Raw genomic sequence first — 23,317 nt, forward strand, 5'->3', positions numbered from 1 at the left:
TATTTACATTAATTTACGACACATTTTTTACGGAGTTAAATTTATTTCCGAATCCATAACGATTCGGTGACTTTGGATATTAGATAGCGACTAATTTGTAATAAATCACACTTTTTATTTAAAATATGATTATTTTTCAATTGTTTACAAGTAATTGGTATATTAAATGTTAAGTACCAACTTATTGAATAATAAAAATTAATTGAAGTTATTGCATTAGAAATTATGAAATTGCATAAAAATTTTTTAAATGTGGTTTAACTTAATAACGTATTTCAACACAAACCATAGATACAAAAAATTATATTAATAAAGTGCGTCATTTACAAGGAAATTCCTGAACTAATACTCATGCATGAGGCGATTAGCAAGTAAATATTTTTTGAGTAAGAAATCTCAATACTTAAGTAGAAATGAGAATCCATTTTTTATTTTGTTGAAAAGATACCAAAAAACAAAGTAAAAATGATAAATATTCAGTTGTATAATTTTGGTCTTAGCATCGGAATATCTCTATAAAAAAATGACCTGAACAAAAGGAGGAGCTTGATGGGGGACATCATGTTCTGGCATAAGATTGGACCTAGTTCTTCGGGTTGCTTTAATTTTTGCTTAAAACATTTTTTCGAAAAACGTTAGCTTTCGGAGGAAAGGCGACTTAAAAATATAACAATATTGCATTTAATCGAAAGAAAATACGCTTAAAGTTTATCGATAATTGTAGGTCATAGTCATGGACACAGGCGAATGTCCTCAATCGCCCTTAACAACTTTTGGCTTAGACATTTTTTCATCAAACTCCTTAATTTTTGTAGAGGTCATTTTTACGAGGCGCTACTTGGGAGATATTCAGATCCAAAGATTAAAAAGGCTCACGCTGTATTCATTCTACGTCTACTAGTATTATTACTATAACATGACTGTTGTCATAAATAGTGCATGATCATGTCAAAACATGTAATTGTTCTAACACAAGCCCATACTGAAATTTTTCGGGGAAATGACCCATCAGGAAACATGTTGAAAAAAATTATCGTATATGTGATAGTAAGTTTAAGCACCGTGGTGTCAGATTTACGCAGTACAGTCGAGTACAGGCGAAAATATGGGTGTCACACCTCTGCACCAGCAAAAATGTAAGGCGTTCCTGGATACTAGCTCTGCATATATATTCAAAGCGAATAACATAAATGCCGTACAAAAAGAAACACGCAGGGCTTTGGAATTTGACGGGAGATCAAAACTATTTTCTAACTGCCGGTACCAAAGTTATCGGATTTATTTCTGTACAGCATATATGTAATTTATTTTGAATACTTTTGCAGAGTTAGTATCGGTGCAGGGGTGAGATACCAAAGACGTGACATCCACATTCACCTGTACTCACCCGTATCTCGCAAAACTAACGCCATGGTGATTAAACTTACTTCTAAATACAGGAGCATCTTTTTCAACATCAACATATTTCCTGGTGGGTCATTTCACCGAGAAAATTTCAGCATGGCCCTTGTATGGAATATGTCGTGATGTCCACTTTCGAGAAAAGATTTTAGTATTTTCATGCTTAATAAATATTAAATTGGTGATTCACACTTTAAATATCATATTTTAGTGAACATAAACCTCACTTCAGCTATTATAACATGGAAGTTAGTCATATAATATCATATAAAAATAGAAATGATTATTAAATTACGTTTGTGTTCATCTCCGTAAGTTCGCAAGTGTAAATAACCTTTTGATATCAAATATAATTATTTAATTAACAAATCAACTATGAATAATGTGCGCGTTATTCTGATTGTGATGATGCTTGGTGCTACACGCTTGTGAAGATGATGATTAGTATATAGAAGAAGAAATTGTCACAAACATATTATTAGCTCTGCATCCATCAGCCTACATCACAACAGTAAAAATGGGTCTAGGGTCAAGCGTTATATTTGACAGTAATTTTATTAGGAGTGGAAATTTTATTTACGTGTGATCTAAACATTGATGAATATTCATTGAGATTGATATTCAAGTGTGGATACAGAACATGAAATGGTCGATTCAGGCAAAATGATTTTGGTAATTTTTGATTCAGTTATCTTCTATCTGAATACGTCCCACAATGCTGTCCTTACAATTTAGCTCTTATTATTTTCCAAATACTTTTTTTAGCTTTTCCAAATTTATCTAATAAAATACATCTTTCTATGATACTAGAATACTAGAAAGACGATACAGTGATGAGTTGGGGTAAAATTTAGGTTGGTACCATTTAAAAAACATAAAAATAATTTATAATAATACTGACACAAAATTTTGGGCATTAAAAAGCTTTTCAACATCAAAAACTTAATGTAGATAAAGAAACTTCTTTTAAATCGTTCAAGTTTGGTTTTTCGAAGTAGGGCTTTTAATCTTATGACAGCAGAAAGAGTATTCATCAATTTTCTCTTCTCTAATAAAAATTTTCACTAAGGAAAAAGTTGTTATACATGACCTTGATAGCATTCTCTCAAATTTCTATACTCCAATCATCTTAGGGTTTCACCTCGGAATCTAACGGAATAAGCTGAATTTTTGTACAAACCATTATTTTAATAGTACAAATGTTGTCTCAAAAGTCAGATATCCTCACGCGTGGGCGTTCTTAGATATTCAAGGTCACAGAAACCAAAAATCATTTTTCCGATAATATCTCGTTTCACTTGCCTTGAATAGTATTTACATTTATTATAAAAGTTTTTTATCCTCTGAAACTGTTTTTTGTACTTTGAACCGTCTTTGAAGTAGAGGGCGCAGAAGATGGAGCGTTCAGCTTAACGTACTATAATGCAGAGTCAATATTTATAAATATAATGTAGTAAATAGTTATTTAAGTAGTATTTAATGAATAATTAAGTAAAAGACCGCATGGCAGACAGTGTCAATCGTGAATTCTAGCCTATTATGCGGTTTTTCTTACTTAATTTTTCAGTAAATACTACTTAAATAATTATGAAATACCTTATATTTATGATGACTCTGCACGAGGGTGCGTATTGCTGAGGACTTCTGTGCCCTCTATTTCAAAAACGGTCCCACGTATAAGAAAAAGTTTCAGGTAAAATTTGTAGATAATTATATTTTCTGCAATAATTGTTAACACGATTTAAGCGAAAGGAAACGATATATTCTCAAAAAACTGATTTTCACGACCTTTACCCTTGAATATATAAGGATACGCACACGTCATATTAGATAGATTCGCACTATCAAAATAAACGTTTTACAAAAATTCTTCTTATTCCGTTAGATTTCAAGGTTAAACCCTTTTTCGACTTACAAGTTCGGGTCACTCGTCATTTTCGGGTCACGGGTCACACTCAAAATCGGTTCAGTTTGGAGAAGACTCTAAGGAAAACTATAATTTAATGGAGAGTCTTCTTGGATATGTTTTAAGTGTCATTAAACTATCACGTTGGAAAAGCCTCTGTTTACAGCACTGCTATTCTTCAACAGTATGCTTTTTTATCATTTAAATATCAGACAATTATCGATAATCGGTTCATGATAAACACCATAACATCGTATGTTACGAGTCTGGTATCGTGAGTGGCTGCAAATATCTTTTCTAGAACAAATGAATTAAGTCTGACGTCTCAGGTGTGCGAATAACAAGAATAGTTCGTAGTTTCCCATGAAATGGTTTATATGTTAAAGTGCAGTTACGAGAAAAATAACAAGGTAGTCGATATGGAGAGTTCAGGAAGAACAGTCTATATGAACAGTTCCCTACGGACAGTCAAATTGAACGCTGGGTGCTGAGAACAGCTATTCATTCATTGTTAAATATAGCCGTTATAAATATATTTGGATATTAAGATGGTTAATTGATTGTATGTGGAACAATTAAAGTACCTTGGCAAAGTTTTCAGAGAATTCACCTGATGATATTTTATTGTAACGAACCTGCGGAGGAGAGGGCGGGAGTACGTTAATATAGAACGTTAAAAATATAATAAATTTGAGAAAAGTTGATATACATAAGACTTCTACACAGCGATATGTACTTAAATAAAGCGCTTAAAACAGCATAGTACGGGCGAATGAACGACTTAAGTAATATTTTATAACATTGTTTTACAAAAAATTAAATATATTTACATGCAAAAAAACTAAAGTGTCTAGCAACAACTAGCCAAGGTATCTCTATTGTTGTTAGATAATAATCATATTATAAAACAATAATCAGTCACTTTCAACTCTTATAAGTGATATTGTTGTGTTTAAATATATGTACATAATATAATCAGGAAACAGGAAGTTACTATAGTAAAAATGACTTTATATTTTAAAATAGACAACTGCTTCATACTTAAGATCATTATTCATTGTAGATACTTACTACTAGAACAGATTCTAATTGGGATTGAGTATGTTAAAATTCCGAACGATGGTCTATTTATAGAGATTGATGACAATACAACATTTTTCAAGCGTTCAAAAATATGCCACAAAATAAAATATGGTGGAACGCTGTGAAAAATTTAAAGAAACATTTTAGAAGGCATAATTGTATTTAAAGCAACGAACTTGAAAATAAATTTTAATGAATTCAAAATGATTTACTAAATATTTTCTCTAAGCTTGAGCTTTAAGCTACTATCTCACATATAATTAGGTGACACCAAAAAAGAGGAGGGTATCGAAAAGGCCCAGTATAACAAAAAAAATGCCGATTTGATGTTTTCTTTAAATATTCTGAAAAAAAACTGTTTTTCTAATGAAAGAATATATTTAAAAAAAAAAAAAAATTAACATTACACCAAACTTTACCTCAACTCTAATTTTTGCTCAAAATATTACATTTTCAGTTATATTTCAACTTTTTTCTATAGATCCCATACAAAAAGCACTTTCTTTTTTAATTTATTTGAGTTTTCGAATGTTACTACAAAATTTATTTAAAAATTGCATTGTTTTTGACTTGCGCTAAATAGAAAAATAGTTGAAATGTTACTGAAAATGTACCTTTTTGAGCATAAATTACAGTTCGACTATAGCCTGGCATTCTACAAGTAATATTAATTGTAGTTTTTTTTCTAAAGCTATATTTGTTCATTAGGGCACACAGTCCCTTTTCAGAATATATAAAGAAAACATAAAATTCTAAGGTTTTGTTTTCGTTATTGTGGGCGGAAATAACTCTCTACCGATAACTCTCTTAATTTCTCATGTTGCGAGTCTAAATTGCCCTAAGAAAAATGTTCCATTGCCCTAAAGAAAATCAAGTCTCTTTGGTTCTTTGTTTCGTCTGAGAAATCACAGTTAATTTAAAAACATCTTTTGTTAGTTGATACAAATTAAGTCGAAGAATGAAAATTGATAACCATGAGATTCGAAAATCTAACAACGAAATTATAGTTTGATTATAATCTAGGACTTATAATAAAAGAGTCCAAAAGCCTAATACATTTATCTCAGCTTATGTATATTCAATACCGATTAGTTTCTTTCTAAACAGTGTCGAATCAAGTCGAGTGCTTTAGTTTAGATGATCTTTCTATTTCACTTAGTTGTTAGATTTATACTGTTAAAATATTTATATTATGCATCTTAACAATTTTTACATATAATTGTTTAGTTCAAATAGTTTGAACATCGAAATAGTAAAAATGTTACAAGTCATCATCAGTTGCTTACGAAGGTAGATCTAAAGAAACATGTTCCCGTCAAGTGAGTGACACGTAGCTTGAATGCAGGACCATACCAACCCAGGAGCTAGGAGGAGCTTTGCACCCCCTCGTGTTTGCATGGCACGCAATATTTTTCTTACCATGATTACACTTTGTTAGTGCATTTAATCGTGAAACATCCGTGTCTAGAGGTGTAAAGAATCAAATCTATTTTGCGAAAATGCTGGAAACGATAAATTATTTAATCTGTCAGTCGACACACTAATACGCTGAGGCCGCAAGAGTCGTGTCAAGGCCGAAAAGGATGATTCGCACACTGTTGTTCCGGATCGAAAAGTTTTGATTGCTGCGAAAAGGTTGTACAAGTTTCCTATTCATTGGCGCGCCTTATATATCTCTGTCAGTATCACAGTCTTGATTTTTTGGACACATAATCTGTTGCTGGTGGATTTTATCTATAAGAGGGAATCTTGTTTTAACATTGCAATGTTTAAACAAGATTCTGAGGTCAGCTTTTACACATATAACTTCCCTGCGGAATCTTTTTAAGAAGCATGGTCAAATCAGAATTTAAAACTAGCCGTTACAGTTACGCTAACCCCTAACAAATTTATTTACGCCCCTACCAAAACATAATTGCTACGGCACTGATTAAATGGTTCGCTCTCTGCCTCTCTGAATTAAAAATATGTGCGTTATAGCTTTTAATCGAAATAAAATACGCTTATCGAAAATTGAAGATCAAAGACATGAACACAGGCAATTGTCTTCTATGCCCTTGACAACTTTTGGCTAAAGCATTTTTCCGTTGATAGCGTGTAAAATTTCAATTAAATGTCATAATGGCATATTTTTAAGTCGCATTTCCTCCGAAAGCTGACGATTTTCGAAAAAATGGTTGGGATGATAATGTTAGTTTTTTTATGAGGATCAACTTATTAGTTTCAAGTGTTATGCTATCTCTTTGGATCTAAATTAGCAATTAAAGAAACCCGAAGAACCCAGCCACTGATTAAAATTTCCCCCCTGTATAGGTAACTCCAAAGTTCCGAGAAGATCATATAATATACGATTTTGAAATACGCGTACCTGCTGAGCTTCCGGAAATCACAGTTGTTGTTACTAATTTGAATTCAAACTATTTGAAATGTGTAATAAAAACAAACAATATTAGAATATTATTATTATACACATATTTAGTGTTATATGTATTGTACTGTTTTTTAACGGGTTGAATTTTTGTTAAAAAAAAAAGTCTTTCCACCTTAAATGATGATATCAAAAAACATTATAATAATACACCTTAATTATTTTATTAAACTTCAACAAAATCAAAAAACGGGATTATTTTTTATTTTTTTATAATATTATTTTATTTATTACGTGTGTTCTTATAATTTGTTTTTGAATTCATGTATGTTTTGTACGTCATACTAAATACGTACACTGATTGGATGTGCAACTTAAATAATGATTAATATAACAATTGATTGAAGAACAAGACTCTTCATTTAACACTCTAATTTGTTGAATTTCATTTAATTCGCGAAAGTTACAAGTCTCAAGGGAAATTTTTATGTTTTAGAAATTTTTCTTTTTAAAATCTTATAAAAAAGAGACAAGTCAAGTAGTTTACACAGCGACCTTAACCGTCTGCTCTCATTATTGAAAGGATTTGAGTCGGTTTGGATTTTAATGGACTCCACGGCTAAAGTCGCTATGTAAACTACTGGACTTGATATTTTCTTTTCAGATTTTATTTTACGCTAAATTAAAACTTAACGGCCAATTTATTATTTCTTATTATATTTAAACATATAAGTTATATATATTTTTGTAAAACCCATTAAATATCCTTTATTTGGATATACTCGATAGGTTTTTCTTATTTTATTACTATTTCGCTCCAAAAATACGCCATTTTGATTTGTTGAATCTAAGAACACGTTAGTATTTAAGACAAATATATTGGTACATGAAATGTTGAAATCCATTGAGCCGTTTGGAAGATATGAGGTTATAAAGTTCCTTGACAGTCGGGTAAAAATTATATATGTATGTTATTACTTTGAAAATAGAGGGTTTATTGAGTTTTTGTTACACTTTTTTTAAGGATCTTGCGTTATCATCAGGTTCTCTCTTCTATATGACAGGTAAGGTGTGATTATTTTTAAACATCTTATCAGATTTTCAGGGAACAACTTGTCAAAAACAAAACCGCTTGCAGTCTTTACTCTCTTTTTTCATACCATTAAACAAAGCTTCATAGCATTTTCTAAGGTTAAGGTTAGTTTTGTTTTAAAACGCGTTTCTACAAAACAAAATGGTTAAACGTAGAACTTAATGTGGCGTTGAACAGGAGCTAATAAAACTTTGATGCCTCTTGAAAAGAATGAACTTGGGGCTTAGTCGAAAGACAATGTTTTAGAAATATATAAAGTAAACAGAGTGATATAAAGAATATTCAAACAAATTTATGGTTTTAGTCAGACTTACCTGGTTTTAATACCAAAAGACTGTTGTTTACTCCAAGGTACCGAGTAGTAAACGGTAGCAGGTTTACTACAAGATAACGAGGGTCGCAAAGCAACCGTGAATAATATGAATGAACAAGACTTTAGCCAAAGTTAAATTTGAAAACAAAATGTCCAATTACGGATGTGCCTACTAACATTCGTTTTTCAGGGTAAGGCAATACAATGTTACAGAAGGAAAATGTCAGTCTTTTACAAGAGGAAAATGTTACTCTTTTTTGCATGAGTTGTCGTTGTTTTTGAACTTGAATCTAAACCTTTCTAGGACATTATAAATGCTGCAGTTTACCTTTTATAAGATATTCAGGCGTATCTTTTGCTGTATGTAACTAATGAAAATTATTTGTGATAAAATCACGGAGAAAATTAATGACATTCGACAACTTCTAAAGACATCATTATGTTTGCCATTATGGGAGAATATGCCAAAAGGAATGAAAAAGATTTTCCATATTTTCTTCATCCTCCTAACTATTAGAGTCTTTTAATGTTCTAATATAGATTCCATTCAGTTTATAAATCGTATGGTACAAAAATGGTATTTCTGGTTTAGGTAATATACACACACATTTTTTAAATATAAAAAAATGTGTACCATATCATACTTGTGCGTTGTTCAACGATGCTTGAATTACATCAGTGGTTTTACCATGAAATGAATATGGGTTTGTATTTTTATTTCGCTAACATATTACCTACTGAATTCATATTCTTTTTATACAATAGTGTATACACTATATACATTTAGTGTAAGTTGACAGTGATAATCTTATTACACTTTAATGGCATCATCCTTTTCTACTAACAACGCAGTGTACTACACTGATAGTTAAAAAGAATAAATCTTGTACACTCTCATAAGGTACTCAAGTGATTGATAATATAATAAACTACTTTTTATGATTATTAAGAGTAGAGTACTCTCTTAATTACGAATTCCTCTTAATCAATTATCAAATGTTTTAACGATTATTATATGGACTAAATATAATAAGAGTGTAATCTCCGCTTTATATAAGTACTTGCACATGCATGGTCTATATCAGATGAGTTTTTGGAATTTGGATTTCTTTGAAATGTTTTTGATTTTATCTAGATCGGAAATTAAGAGAAGTTGGGAATATTTTTGCTTATAAAGAATTTATTTTTATTCGTCGGTTTTATTTCAGTAGGCTAAGGGCTGTATTTAACCATCTAGAGGTTCTGGGCTTATTTTCGAGATCGAGAAATCAGACCTGGAAAGAGACACGCTCACTCTGTGGGTCAGAGTATCTAAACAAATTGTTGTGTTCAAAAATGTGTCATTATGCTGACAAGAAATACAAAATATTATCATTTAGTATATCCCAGATAAGTTTTTCGACTTAATTTCTTTCAATTTTCTATTGAACCGAACTAATTTATAAAATTAACTAAAAAAACACATACTAATACTTCATAAGTTTGGGAGTAGAAATTTCGAACCATTACTGAATCGTGTACCTAATGCGTAGAATAGAACAAAGACTGCACATATTGTTTTTTGAGGGTGTATTGGAGAGCCCGTGACACTTGTCTAGAGTACACAGTAGAAGCAAGAGGCCTAATCGACTAATGAATTATGATTTTTTAACCTATAACTCGCATTCACACCTGCAATTTTTCAATGCTTGCACAAAGCATGTTTAAGAATATAGAAAAGTTGTTTAAGACGTAACCAATTCCGTCCGCGGTATGCATAAGGTAGCGGGTTCGATTCGCGCCGTCGCAACAAAATTCATTTAATTAATAGTTGTGATGGGCTGGTGTAGTGCATGGTATATGCATGAAGTAGGTGCACTCAGCCTCTGAAATTGAGGAGCTGATAAATGAAATTATCAGCGGAAAGGTGGTAAAACATATATGGTATCACAATGGGCTGTATAGCCTAAGTGTGTCCTTCGTGATCAGCCAATATAACCTAACCTAAGCTGAGTGTGAATTTTTGGCGAGAAATATGATATTTATAGTTATTTTAAGTCAATTGAATTTTTATTTTTGGAGACTTCAATGCGTGTAACTTAGTTGAAGGACGATGTTTAAGGGCCAATAATTCATTCATTTGCCTTTCCCTCATTCTCTGGCCATCAAATAACATTTTTAATGCCAGCTACCAAAACACGGAATATAACTGAACGTAATACGTTGTGAAAATATGAAACTATGGAATATGTCTTGAAATCGACAGGGATAAATCTTTCGGATACTATCTAAGAATAATCCTCAACGAAGAATTGTAATATTGTTTTTCTTCGAAAATAAATATTTCATCCGAAAATTAAAAAATATATCTACAACTACAATAACACAAGTCGTTACGAATTTCTACGATCAAATATTTTTTGAAAATCTTATAGTGAAACCTATTTAATATTTTGAGTATTGGGAAGGTCACTAATCATGCAGTCAATATGACGGTTAGAATAGGCCTTAATTTTAAAAATTTGGTTAGTCAGTTCATTCATACTTTGGAACAGTATTGTTCTAAATTATTATGGTTTTTTAATATATAAGCCGGTTATCGAAGTTTTGTGTTCAGATAAAGTTTTGAGTTCATTTCCATGAAAATTTGATCCATCGAATTAAAATATGATGCTGCTATAGTACAAAAGATTATTAAATGCTAAGATTTTATGGATGCTGTAACTGTAGTCTACTTCCGACTTCATACAAACTATAATTATTTCTCACTGAAGAAATCATCCTTTATACAACATGTCAGAAGTACCTACTAAATGTAAAAATAACTTACTTCAATTGTGAAATAAACATTAAGACAAGAAATGATTTAACGATAATTTTTGAAGATAATTTTTAGAAAGTTTTTTTTTTTTATAAACTCAAATCAATAATTGAATTTTTGTGAACAATTGAATTGGAGTGATTATCATTTCTTATAATATGATTTAAATGATTTTGAATTGTGAAAGAGAGATCATTATTGACAATAATTACAATTATAAAATATTATTTATTATTATTTATGAGAATATCAAACAATCGAATTGTTCGAGTTAAAATATTATTTATGTGTGTTGTATTAATCACACGATCTGTCCTATAAAATAAATATGAGTGACAAGAAATGGGTTCTTATATTATCAATTATATGTAAATATCAGTATTATTACGTTCGAGTGGTAATAGACCCCGGTTAGCTTTAGACCAAGCCAGTGTTTAAAACAAGCACAATAAGTCAGTATTACATCGTACTAGCAAGATTCATTTTGCTGGTTTAGTATTAGACAAGGCTATGAATTTCCAGCAACCCGATATGATTGCAGTGACATAAGAGGGTATATGACTGATTTCTGGTAACTATTTAAAATTACACTGGGCAACACAAATTTTGTCCCAGAAGCAAGAGTTTGCTTTTCGAAAGGTTTTTTACGTGCTGAATACGAATCGTAACTCAAAATTATTTCAGCAAGGCACATTTTCGAGAAATTTGCCCCTCAAATTGAAAAAATTTGCTTTTCCCCTTAAATTCAGGAGTCATGTTACACAGATGAATATTTTTTTCTCATAAAAAATTTACGCCATCAGAAAATACCATTCAATCCCCTTCAAAAGCCATTTTGAATTTTTCCAAAATTTTTTTACTGGAAATTGAATAAATAGGTAATAATTAAATAAACATTGTAGAATTAATTAATTATACCTAAATATTTACATTAGGTGAAATTTTAACTATAGATAATATCACATGATTTCTTGAAGATACCGGAAGGATACCGGAAGGTTTCCAAAAGTATTTTTAAGGAAGAGGGAAAGAAAAAGAAGGTTCCTATTTTCCACATGAGAAAAGAATTACTAATTTTTAGGTAAAAAATATTTTGAAAGTCTTATGTATTAGAGAAATTCTGAAGCCGCAATTGGAATTCACCACCCCAAAAACTATAAGAAATGTTCTATCGCATCAATTTGACAAAAAAAGGAGCTAAGAAGAGCTAAAGAAAGTTATCGAAAAGAAGAGCTAAGAAAAAACAGCTATTTTCAACCAAATAAAAAACTGCAATATTTACTAATTTATTACTTCATCAAAAAATTCAACCAATCCAAGCCGTTTTCGATGATAATATAGCTAAAAAAATTAACATTATTTTAAAAAAATAAATAAACCACTATTTGTTTGACGTTAGATTACTACTTAAAGTAAGTAATTGTAACAATGCTTTCCTAATTCAAATGGCCTGTTGTAGTAAGGCACTGGAAGGAACAAAGAAATTTTACTGTGGTGAGTTAGAACGCTTGCTTAATGTTTTTTAGGAGCTTACTGGCTCAGAGATCAGCCAAATTCTGTCTATACGAAGACAGTTTTATTGACTTCCAAGCTTATTGTTTAAAATACTAATTGCAAATTTTCCACTAGTCGGTTTGTAGCCAAATCGGCAATTATCCTCTTTTTCAGAAGTCACATGTTCATTATCAAAATTACTAATAATTAAATATTTGAAACCGTTTTACCTTGACCCAAATTGTCGTTTACCTACTTTTGAAATTGTTTTAAACTAATAAATCATAGGGGTATGATGCAATTGTGTTTTTATTATCAGTATGCATTTAGTAATCAAACTTAGGTATATATAAATTACCTAAATTATAGACGTAATAAAATTTCGTTTAAATTACCTTGAAATTGTTTAGTTTTTTTTATTTTCAAAAACTAGATCAAAATAATAAAAATTAAAATAGGTCAAACTAGCTGATAAGAAAATTGTTTGTTTAAATAATATTAATCTTTACATAAATTTTATCAGGTCTATCGTTCGATTAAATTTATGCTTTCTATAAATTCCTAACTGTAATGATTTACGAAATACAATAAGTGATTTATTCTCCTACGCACCTTAAATTAAAACTTGTAGATAACGATTCTTATTGTTTACTACTGATCTTAACCTCATGATAACTTTTGTCCCATAAATGGGACAAAATATTTTACAATCGTTGATCACAATTGACAGATGGAAAAAATTTTGTTTTTCTTAAACTTTCAGTTGAATATTATAACTAACCGATAATTTGAAAGTTTAAAAATAAAGTTAACTTATAAATAGTTTTCAAAATTTTCCGTACATGGCATATAAAATATCATAGTTTGTGATTTTTCGTGATTTGAAATTATAAATGAATGTCCCATATTTGGGACAAAAGTTAACAAGTGATGTAAAAATGAACTAAGTAGCTGGTTATCATGGAGTTAATCAGATCATATTTCATTTATTATTAAAGCTAAAAATTAGTATCTATCTACATCTACTTCGTTTTGGGAATAGAACTTTATTAATTTCGTTTTTGGCTATTTTGAACCTGGTGTATATCATGTCCACCAGCCTAAATTCGTTTCCAATTGTTCGCAAGATATTAGTCTTCTCACTAGTGTAAAATTTAAAATTTATAGACAATATATTTGAAGTATTATATTTACAGTTTTTGCGTGGGACGTATTCCCGGTAGCTTTTCTAGTGAATACTAATTGAGTACCTTTACTGGAACATTAAATATGAAAATATTTTTAAAATTTGTTTGGGATTTCATTGTATGGTAGATAAATTTTGTAGCCAATACCTTTTGGCATCGGTTTTTGAGAGGTGTTCGAATGGAAATATGGTTCATCCACCTCTACTTCATTTCAAAAATAATAAATATTGAGAGGCTTTTAAGTTTGTTAAACTTCATGACTCTTAACTTTTCCAAACAATCTTAGTTAAATTTAAAGCAGATAATAATTGTACGTAATTACTGACATTTCATGTTTTTACTATCACTTTTATAAAACATGACACAGTAAATGAAGCTACACAAATCAGCAAAGTCATAACAATTATGAACAATGTATAAGTCTAGCGCCGGGCGTAGCATTTGACAGTAATTTCAAAGTCTTGACAAGAGGAATTGTTGTCAAAGTCGTGCCAAATATCCACAATTTTCGTGGTCGGAAACTTTTCTTTCAGGAGGCCTGAAAAGTTTGTAATAACGTTTTTAAGCCTAAATTAATTAATACACATTTAATTCGATATTTATGTCAGAGAATAACATTAATTTTTTTCTTTAGAAATTTGTTTACTTTTTCAAAAGTTTTCGATGTGCAGAATCCGAATCTGAGCTCAAAATTTTTATACAGTTCGAGTTATCTTGAAATTCCACCCTAAATATCCAAAAAATACCTATTTTAAGGCATGTTACATCTGGTATTAATAATTTCCCAGAAAACAGTTTACATCAAAAAGTTCTATTCATCCCCCTTTTTTTTCAGCAATTTTGAATTTTTCCTGTATCTTTTTAAGTCTTCAAGAAATCCCATAATATGAATATGAATAATGTACTTCTCAATAAAACAGCGAAGCCAAACACAGGACATTTTCTAAATTTAGGGTGGATTTTTTTGAAGCATGAACCGTTGAATGAATTCTGAGCTAAGATTCGAGGTTAAAGAAATAACGTGGGAAACAAAAAAAGCATCAAATTTTCTGCCCAGTGATAATTTAATAAAAAATGCAGAATCATTTTATCAAACACTCGAAGGAACGATCTGTTTGTTTCCCGACACAATATTTTTAATCTTGCCACCCAATTGAAAATTTCTCAGGTTCCCAGGAAAAAAAATTTCTCGCCCATGAAAATAATTGATTTTGCTTAATGATATTCTGAAATAATTGCCAAATTCTATTCCTGGTTCTAGACATGTAAGAATGATATAACAATAAAATATTTTTTTATAATAAATAGGTATTTACATAAATACAAATAATGTTTTAGTGTTAGATATCCACTGAACTGTAAAACACATAACCAAATATTATATATTATTTATAAAATAATTTATTTTTCCATATATTATATAAAAATATTTATAAAACAATTATTTTTATTATACTTTTTTTTTTTTTATTTATATAATATTTTGTTAACTGTTCTGTCTTCTAAACATGCTTCTTTATTGGTTTTGATATTTTTGTAAAATTATAACAGTTTTTAAATAATAATCTTTGGTTTTTTTTTCTTTGAATAGATTTTACTATAAAAAAACTTGTTTTCTTTGCTTAATGTATTTAATTTTTATGAATGATAATTATTATGAATTGAATATTTTATGTAAATGTATGAGTAAATTTTCTTGAGAAATTAGGGAAAATTACATTGTAAATTGTTTTTAGCCCTACTCGTCAAAAAACAAATTAAAAAAAAATTATTTAATAGCTCAAAAAATCCGAAAAGTTAAATATAAACTGAAAAGAAAGAAACATTATTTTAGATTTTCAAATACCAATTCAATGATACCTCATAAGGCAAATCGATTGACATCATAATCATCGAAATCGGCCGACGCGTTTGACCTCTAGTGTACCACATAGGAACAGAATTACATTTTCAGAATATGGCGTCTGGTGGCAGCCATATTAAATTTTCATTTTTGCCATATCTTCAGTAGCATTTGTTAAGTTAAGACAAATCGCTTGATGTCAAAATCAACAAAATCAAATCAAAACATAGAGAGACACACATACATCCTTTTTTCACAATATGGCGTCTGGTAGTCGCCATATTGAATTTTCATTACTGCCATATCTTCAGTAGATTTTGTAAGGTTAAGTCAAATCGATTGCCGCAAGAATCATTAAAATCGACCTACGTGTTTGGCCTCTAGTGCGCCACATAAAAACAGACATAGACTGATAAACACATTACCACTCCTTTGTGTTGCTCAATCGGGTAAAAAGTACAAATAGGTTCAAATTGTTATCCGATTTGACATGCTTTAGATTGTCAAAATGAAATAGACAATTTGTTAACAATTTTTAAGTTTAAGTTTCTTACAACTTCCTCAAAAGCAAATTCAAAATTATATATTTCTTTGAGTATAATTTGTTAAAAAAGTTTTATATAAAAGTTATACTCCGAGTATATTAATTTAAAACAAATAATTTAATCCTTATCTGTTTGTCAATAATTCTCAATCTTAATATTTGAATATAATGACAGTTGAATCATTCGTAAAAACCCATTACTAATTCAAAATTTACATATTTCGATATTAAAAATTAACATTGGACAATAACTCTTATCTTAAATACAGTAAAATGTAATGTGCAACCCACGCGAAGATGCTCATTATTTTAACACCTAATTATTTTTTTATATTGATCTAATGATTTTATAATTTTTTATTAATTAATTATTTAACAAAATGTTTTTTTTTTTCTATTTTACATCAAATTATTTAAATTAAATATAAAAAATGTATATAAAATAAACAAAATGATTTTTTTATTTTGTATTTTTTCAGTATTTATTTATTTATTTATAATTAAATATAAATTTTGGTGAGTATTTTAACATTATTTAAACATTAAGATTATTATTTGATAGGTTATATTGTTAATTATTATTAATAATAACTAAAAAAGCAAACACATTAAATATAACTGTTCATTTCTGTTTTTTAAGAAATATTTTATTTTTAATATTAGTTTTTTTTACATATTACCAAAACAGGGTGGTCCATCAGAAAGAAAGGCAATTATCATGTGAGCTCCTAATGTGTTCCACTAAATTAAAATTCAATAGAAAAATCCAAGAAATCATTTAAATACGTAGAAATTTTTATTTCTCGATTTTCATTTCCTTCAAGGGAAGAAATTTTCGCTCCATTGCGTGGGGTTTAATATGAAAAACGTCCTTAACAAAAAAATGACAAGTTTTGAAGTATTTTCAGTACTTTTACATATCCTAAAAAAAAAACAACATGTGTACTCCATTGAAACTCTAACTAATTAACAGTTCGATTAGGTTTGTGTTTCTACTAAACTATAGGCAAATTTTTAAATTTTTGTATAAGTTTAACATATTCAATTTATTGAAAAAATTCATTTATGCCATTATGACGTCATTAAGATCTAAATTTCTCTATCCCATGATTTAGTCAGTATTATAAAATCAGATTACGTAGTTCTGCTTAATTTGGTTCATATGATATTATCAAAACAATTAATTTTGTGTAATAAAATCCAATATTTTTTTTTAACACACTTAAACTTTAGTGAATATTTACACGACTGCCAAGAAGTGGCTATATCTTGTAGGTATGTATGTATATATGTTTGTGTGTTTGTAAATTTCTTTATTACCTTTTTTCTTTCAAACGGGGTAATGGTTTTTGACACGTAAATTTCGTTATATTTGTCTAACAAACCCAAGTGATCTAAGCTTGAGTATTTGAAAGAAAAAACAAAATGATGGATTTTTGTGGAAAAATAGGTATTAAAAACAATTATCTAAGCCTTTCGAGTGGGGGATCAAAATATAGGAAATTTAACGGGGATTACAAATATATATAGAAGGGTATATATTATATACTAAAGGGGGTACTAACAAAATATAAAATAGTTAAAAAATCAAAATGACGGCGTAAAATAAAATCTAAAAGGAAAGAAACAATTTTAGTAGCTTACATAGCGACTTCCACAGTGCAGCGGATCAATTAAAGCCTCGATTTTTTAATTTATAGCAAAACAGGTTTGTAATAATTTTACTATTATTTTTTCAAATGGATCAAATTAAGTTACATTAGGTTAGATTATATTGGCTGCCCACGAAGGACACACTTAGGCTATAGCCCATTGTGATACCATATATGGGTTTAACTACCTTTTCCGCTGATAATTTCATTTATCAGCTCCTCATTTTCAGAGGCTGAGTGCTCTATCATGCATATACATTCACTACACCAGCCCATTACAACTATTAATTAAATTAATTTTTGTTGTGACGGTGGGAATCGAACCCGCTACTCTGGGCATACCGCGGACGGAATTGGTTACGCCTGAACCAACTGAACTACCAGGGGACATTGTTTTGAATTATGCTAATTTTGATTTTTTTTAAGGTTCTGATTTCTAAAACATCGACTTTTCTGTCCCAAATTAATCAAGTTTCTAAAAGCCTATACGTATATAAGGCTACGAAATTCGGTTCATATTTTTAAAATGTTTGATTAACTTTACACAATGTACCAATTTTAACTACATTATCCAAGAAATTGACTGTAAATACGATGAAGACCTGATTTAAATATGAAGTGGAAAGGAGGGTGTAATCCTTATTTTCAAAAATTGTATAAAATGACATACAAAAGGGAATTTCTGCTAATTTTCTCACTAGAAGAAAAGATATTAGATTATATATGCTGTGGTTTTTTGTTTATTTATATTATGAAAATGTTTAACCTCTTCAGCCGTCATGCCAAAATGCCACCCACAGTTTCTTGGAGGCGAGAATAGGTACGTCCTTATATAGAAATTGTGTGACGTTCATATCAAATTTTTTAAATGATATTATTATTTTTGACATATTTTGTGGGCCATTCCGTATATGTTGAGTAAATTAGTAAACATTTCACACTTAAAAGTAAACTTATGTGTTTTATATTTAAATACGTTACTTAGGTATGTTTTTTTGGCCATAGAATAGCTACAGAATTTAATTGTCCATATAATTTTTAGAAAGAAATTCTTTTTTAACAAAAAATAAAATATGGTTTAGTGGTTTTTTTTTAATGTTGTGTTGATTTTTTTCGTAGATAATTACTAATTAACAAAAATATGTGATTTAATCAATGTCAAATATTAATTGATTTTATTTTGGATCTGATAAAAAATGATTATAAAATAAAAACCTGTCTTTTTAGAATCATAAGATGTAAGATATATTGGTTGTATTGGCTGTAAAACTTTTTACCGAACTTTTATAGCATGATTTAAAGTGATAAATATTTAGTGTAGAAAGTGTTATGCAAGTATTTAGAAAATATTTACAATATCCACTGCAGGTAAAATTTTTCTAAATAAAAAACAAGAATGAAGATCTGCTTTCGAGAATAAAGAAAGGTGTTTCTCGTTCACGTAACTCCTCTCTTCACCTTTTACGAAAGACTCAAATTGGTTAACAGGAAAATCGAAACGATAATCCATTAATTTCCGGGGAAACATAAAAACTTGGTGACAATTTTTTTGATTAAAATTTAAGAAAATAAATTATGTAAATATTTCTCTCAAAAACTTTATATTCAAACAAATAAAAACAAACAATTGACTGGGTTAATTGTTGAAATACAATGTATAGACAGTGTTGATTACGTTGTTTTTTTACGTCTTTGCCACAAAGTAATAAGAGTATCTTTCTTGTCACTTTCTGGCAGTGGAATTTGTGCTATAAAAAAACAAAAACATACATAATATATGTAACGTATAAATTTAAAATATAAACAATAACTGTATACCTACAAACTATATAATGTTCAAACCTTATTTGCACTCTCACGTTTGAACAGAGATATTTACGAAAAAATGTTTCAAACAAAAGTTGTATTATATTTCTTTTAGAAGGAACATTTTTCAAATATTTACTTTTATTCTATCACTAACGGTTTATATGATGGATCCTACTGGTCTATCACTTTTTACGACTCACTTTTACGGATAAAAATTTCAGCTTGATATCTCTTTTCGATTTTTAGTTTTCATGAGGACTGGCCGATAGACAGGCGGATGGACAGACAACCGGAAATGGACTAATTAAATGATTTTATGAACGCCTATAGCAAAAGTTTGTTCGTACAAACTTGAGACAAAACTTAGTATATCTTGAAATATTTGATATACGCATGGTATAAAAATGTTATCGACAAATGGACAATACCATTTATTTACAAACAAATATTTATATGTTTCATGGTTAATAATAAATTTTCTTATGCGGGAACACCTTTTATTAACCAATCTTAGTCCATTTTTTTAGGAATCTAGTGTTTCCTATCACAGAATAATTACCTCTTCCACGAAGGTGCACCACAAATATCCGTTGGTAATTGATCGATTTAAAAAAAAAAAAAGTATTATGTAAGTATTGAAAAATATTTAAGTTTATAGTTAATAAACGATGATTCTTTCATACCTCGATTAGTTGCACTTGCATAAATGTTAAAAAATGCATTTTTAAAACAACTAGTAATCCGAATCTCATGTTATCTGAAGTAGTTTACGCTTCTCCTTATAAACCACATAAAAAGTAATTACGATGCTAAAAAAAACTGTAGAAGTTACTTTAAATGCCCTGTGATAATATTTTACTACTAATTTGATATTAGTATTGGGGTTTCCAGCTAAGATATACTCTACCGTTTTTAATGAGAACACACATTGTCGCCAAGCAATCAATTTTCCTTTCTTAGTTTTGAGTATTTGGTGGAGTAAAATTTGGTGATAAAAGTATATCAAACAAATGTATAAATTATTTATTTGTATAAATATTTTTCACCAATAAAATAGTATTTTTATTAAATACAAACAAAATTAAATACTTATTTAAAATAATAGCAATTTTTGCAATTACTTAAAACTATTTAATAGAAAATGAAAGTTTTTAATTATTTATTTTTTATTTTTTGTACATAATAAAAATATGAAAAACAATAGAATTTAAAACTACAAAAACAGACAAAAGAATATCCACAATTAAATTATTAAACAAATTCCATTTTTGTTGTTGTTGATATTGTCATTCAAATAAACTTTTTAATTGCACTTTAAATATGTAAATTATGATTGAAGTTCAATCAATGTGGTTTCTGATTATTAATTTTTTATATGAAATGTAACTGGAATATTAATAAATTGTTTGGTAAGTGTTTTAGCAAATATATGATAGCTCTTTTATCCACAATGAGTCTTACTTAATCATTTAAATAGAATTTTTATTCATGTATCCTTGGAAAATACAAATATGGATCGACTGAATAGTTCATTGTACCTCCAGCAAATAAAAACTGATTTATGATTCATGTAATTAATGGAAGCTATTTCAAGAATATTTGAGAATTTTTCGAATCCCTAACGATTATGTTCATCAATTGTATTAATTAATTTAGTCAAGTCTCGCTGGTAGTACTTCTGAATATAATATGTTTTCAAAGAGATACTTCTAAAAAAAATGAACTAATTTTTTAAACGCACTGAAAAATCATCTTCACAGCGTTTCCACAACAAATTGTGGTTTTAATATAGGAAACGAAACCAAAAAAAAGTCTAGCCCAGAGAAAAAATTTGTGCCTGAGAGTCCTCAATATAATCATATTCATGCAGGCTTGTGCATTTTTGAATTACGCCCATGCGTTAGGGCAGAAGTTTCCTATTTCCGTACATCACATTCTTTTATTTAACATTTAAAAGAAACAATTCGATTTTATATTTTGGACGATTCTACAATTCTTTTGATAGCCAACATTTTTTACTTAAACACACCGTTTTGGAGATATAAGCATTTGAAAAAAATATTGCAGAAACTTTTTCTAAAACTTATTATTAACGAAACTAAAGATTATTTTGTGGTTTCGATCAAAAATTTAATTTGAAAACCATTAGATATTATATTTTGGATAATTATTTTTTGACTTTTGACAATTTTCACCAAACTTCACCGTTTTCGATATACAAGCGTTAAAAAAATGTCCAGGTAATGATTATATCTCGAAAACGGTGAGTTTATTTAAAAAATGCTTAGAATCATCCAAAATGTAAAATTCAATTGTTTATTTAAATGTTTAATAAAGAGAATATGGTTTCCGGAAGTAAAGAACTTCTGCCCTATCGTATGGACGTAATTCGAAAATGCACAAGTCCGCATAAATATGATGTTGTTGAGTACACTCAGACAAACATTTTCCAACGTTTCCCATAAAAATCTACTCACCCCGTGTTTTTTCCTGAATCAAATTCTTCATTTCCCATCTTAATAACATTAAACCGTTAGATAGAATATTAAAGTTTTGAATTTTCATCAACTTAATCAAACGATAAAATAGGGAAAAGTTTCAATGAATATTTTGAATGCAAGTTTTTCTTTTGTGACTAATCAAATCTCATTTAGCACAAAAATCTTGCATTTTGACATCATGTACCAATTTTCATTAAAAGTTACAAAACACAACCTAAGAATAATAACACATATAATTGTGATCCACGTGTTTCAAAGAAGTGAAATGAGACCAATTTGAAATATCTACAGAATAAACGCACTGTCTTTAATTAAAAACTTACAAATTAAAAAAACATCAAATTCTTTGAGTGCAAGATGAAATGTATTGATAAATTGATCAAACTTGATGTATGTATATATAATTCGCGTTCCTTCATTTTTATTGACTGAATGGAATTAAAAATGAAACATGAAATTAACAAATTTGTTTTACATATGTTTTTTTTTTTTTTTTTTTTTGGTAATGTTTGTTTTGTGATACAAATTTTGTGTGTATAGTCTAGAAGCAACAGGCTAAAATTATACGACAAATAAAAATTAAAGAAATACCTTACATTCAATGGATTTTGCGATTGGACAACACTCACTGAACGAAAGGAAAATAATATTAATTTTTTATTTGAAACCAAGTATACAGGGTGTTCTCTTATTGATAACAGAAAATGATTCCAGTAAATAAAACTTAACAAGACAAATAGAAAAGCTCTTTACCAAATTTCAATCTGAGGCCTGATTCGGGAGATGTGGAATAGAAAAATTTATGAATTCACAGAACTATCAAATTCATCAAATTAGTAGGTGTCATTTTATAATATAGAGGAGAATATCGTAAAACAATAATTGATTTAATTGGGTAGAGAATACCAAAAAAATATTTTGCTGTCGTTATTTATAAAGAAAACAAAAAAATAATTCACCAATACAGAGACGTGGGAGGTATCGAATTCTATTTTAATATAGCTACGGAAATTCTAAATTAATATAGGTAGGTGTAGCTGCAAAATAAAAAAATAGATACTTTGCTACATATCTCAAAAACGGTTCTTACAATTTTTTTCAAAAACAACATATTTTGTTGTACCTGCTTTTGAACACTTCGAATACACAACTTGGAAAAAAAACTTAATTTATATTAAAAACCTTTTGATTAATAGAATTGAAAAATATGTCTCAATAAATTAAATAATTACAATGGGTGAGGCATTTGCTTTGTGTTTAGTTTCGTTTGCTATTTCATAATGAATAGACTCACACCAAAGAAACGAAGGCAAATAGTTGAAG

General features: G+C 29.0%; 1 long non-coding RNA gene across 1 annotated transcript; it reads left to right on the plus strand.

Annotated features, from left to right (window-relative positions):
* Positions 1–394: 394 nt before the first annotated feature.
* LOC123301787 lies at positions 395–22,749 on the plus strand. Its single transcript, XR_006535448.1, has 3 exons — positions 395–407; positions 16,932–16,939; positions 22,667–22,749. It is a non-coding gene; the product is annotated as an uncharacterized LOC123301787 (long non-coding RNA).
* Positions 22,750–23,317: the final 568 nt, after the last annotated feature.

This window comes from Chrysoperla carnea, chromosome 5, assembly GCF_905475395.1.
Source record: "Chrysoperla carnea chromosome 5, inChrCarn1.1, whole genome shotgun sequence".
NCBI classification, from domain to species: Eukaryota; Metazoa; Arthropoda; class Insecta; order Neuroptera; family Chrysopidae; genus Chrysoperla; species Chrysoperla carnea.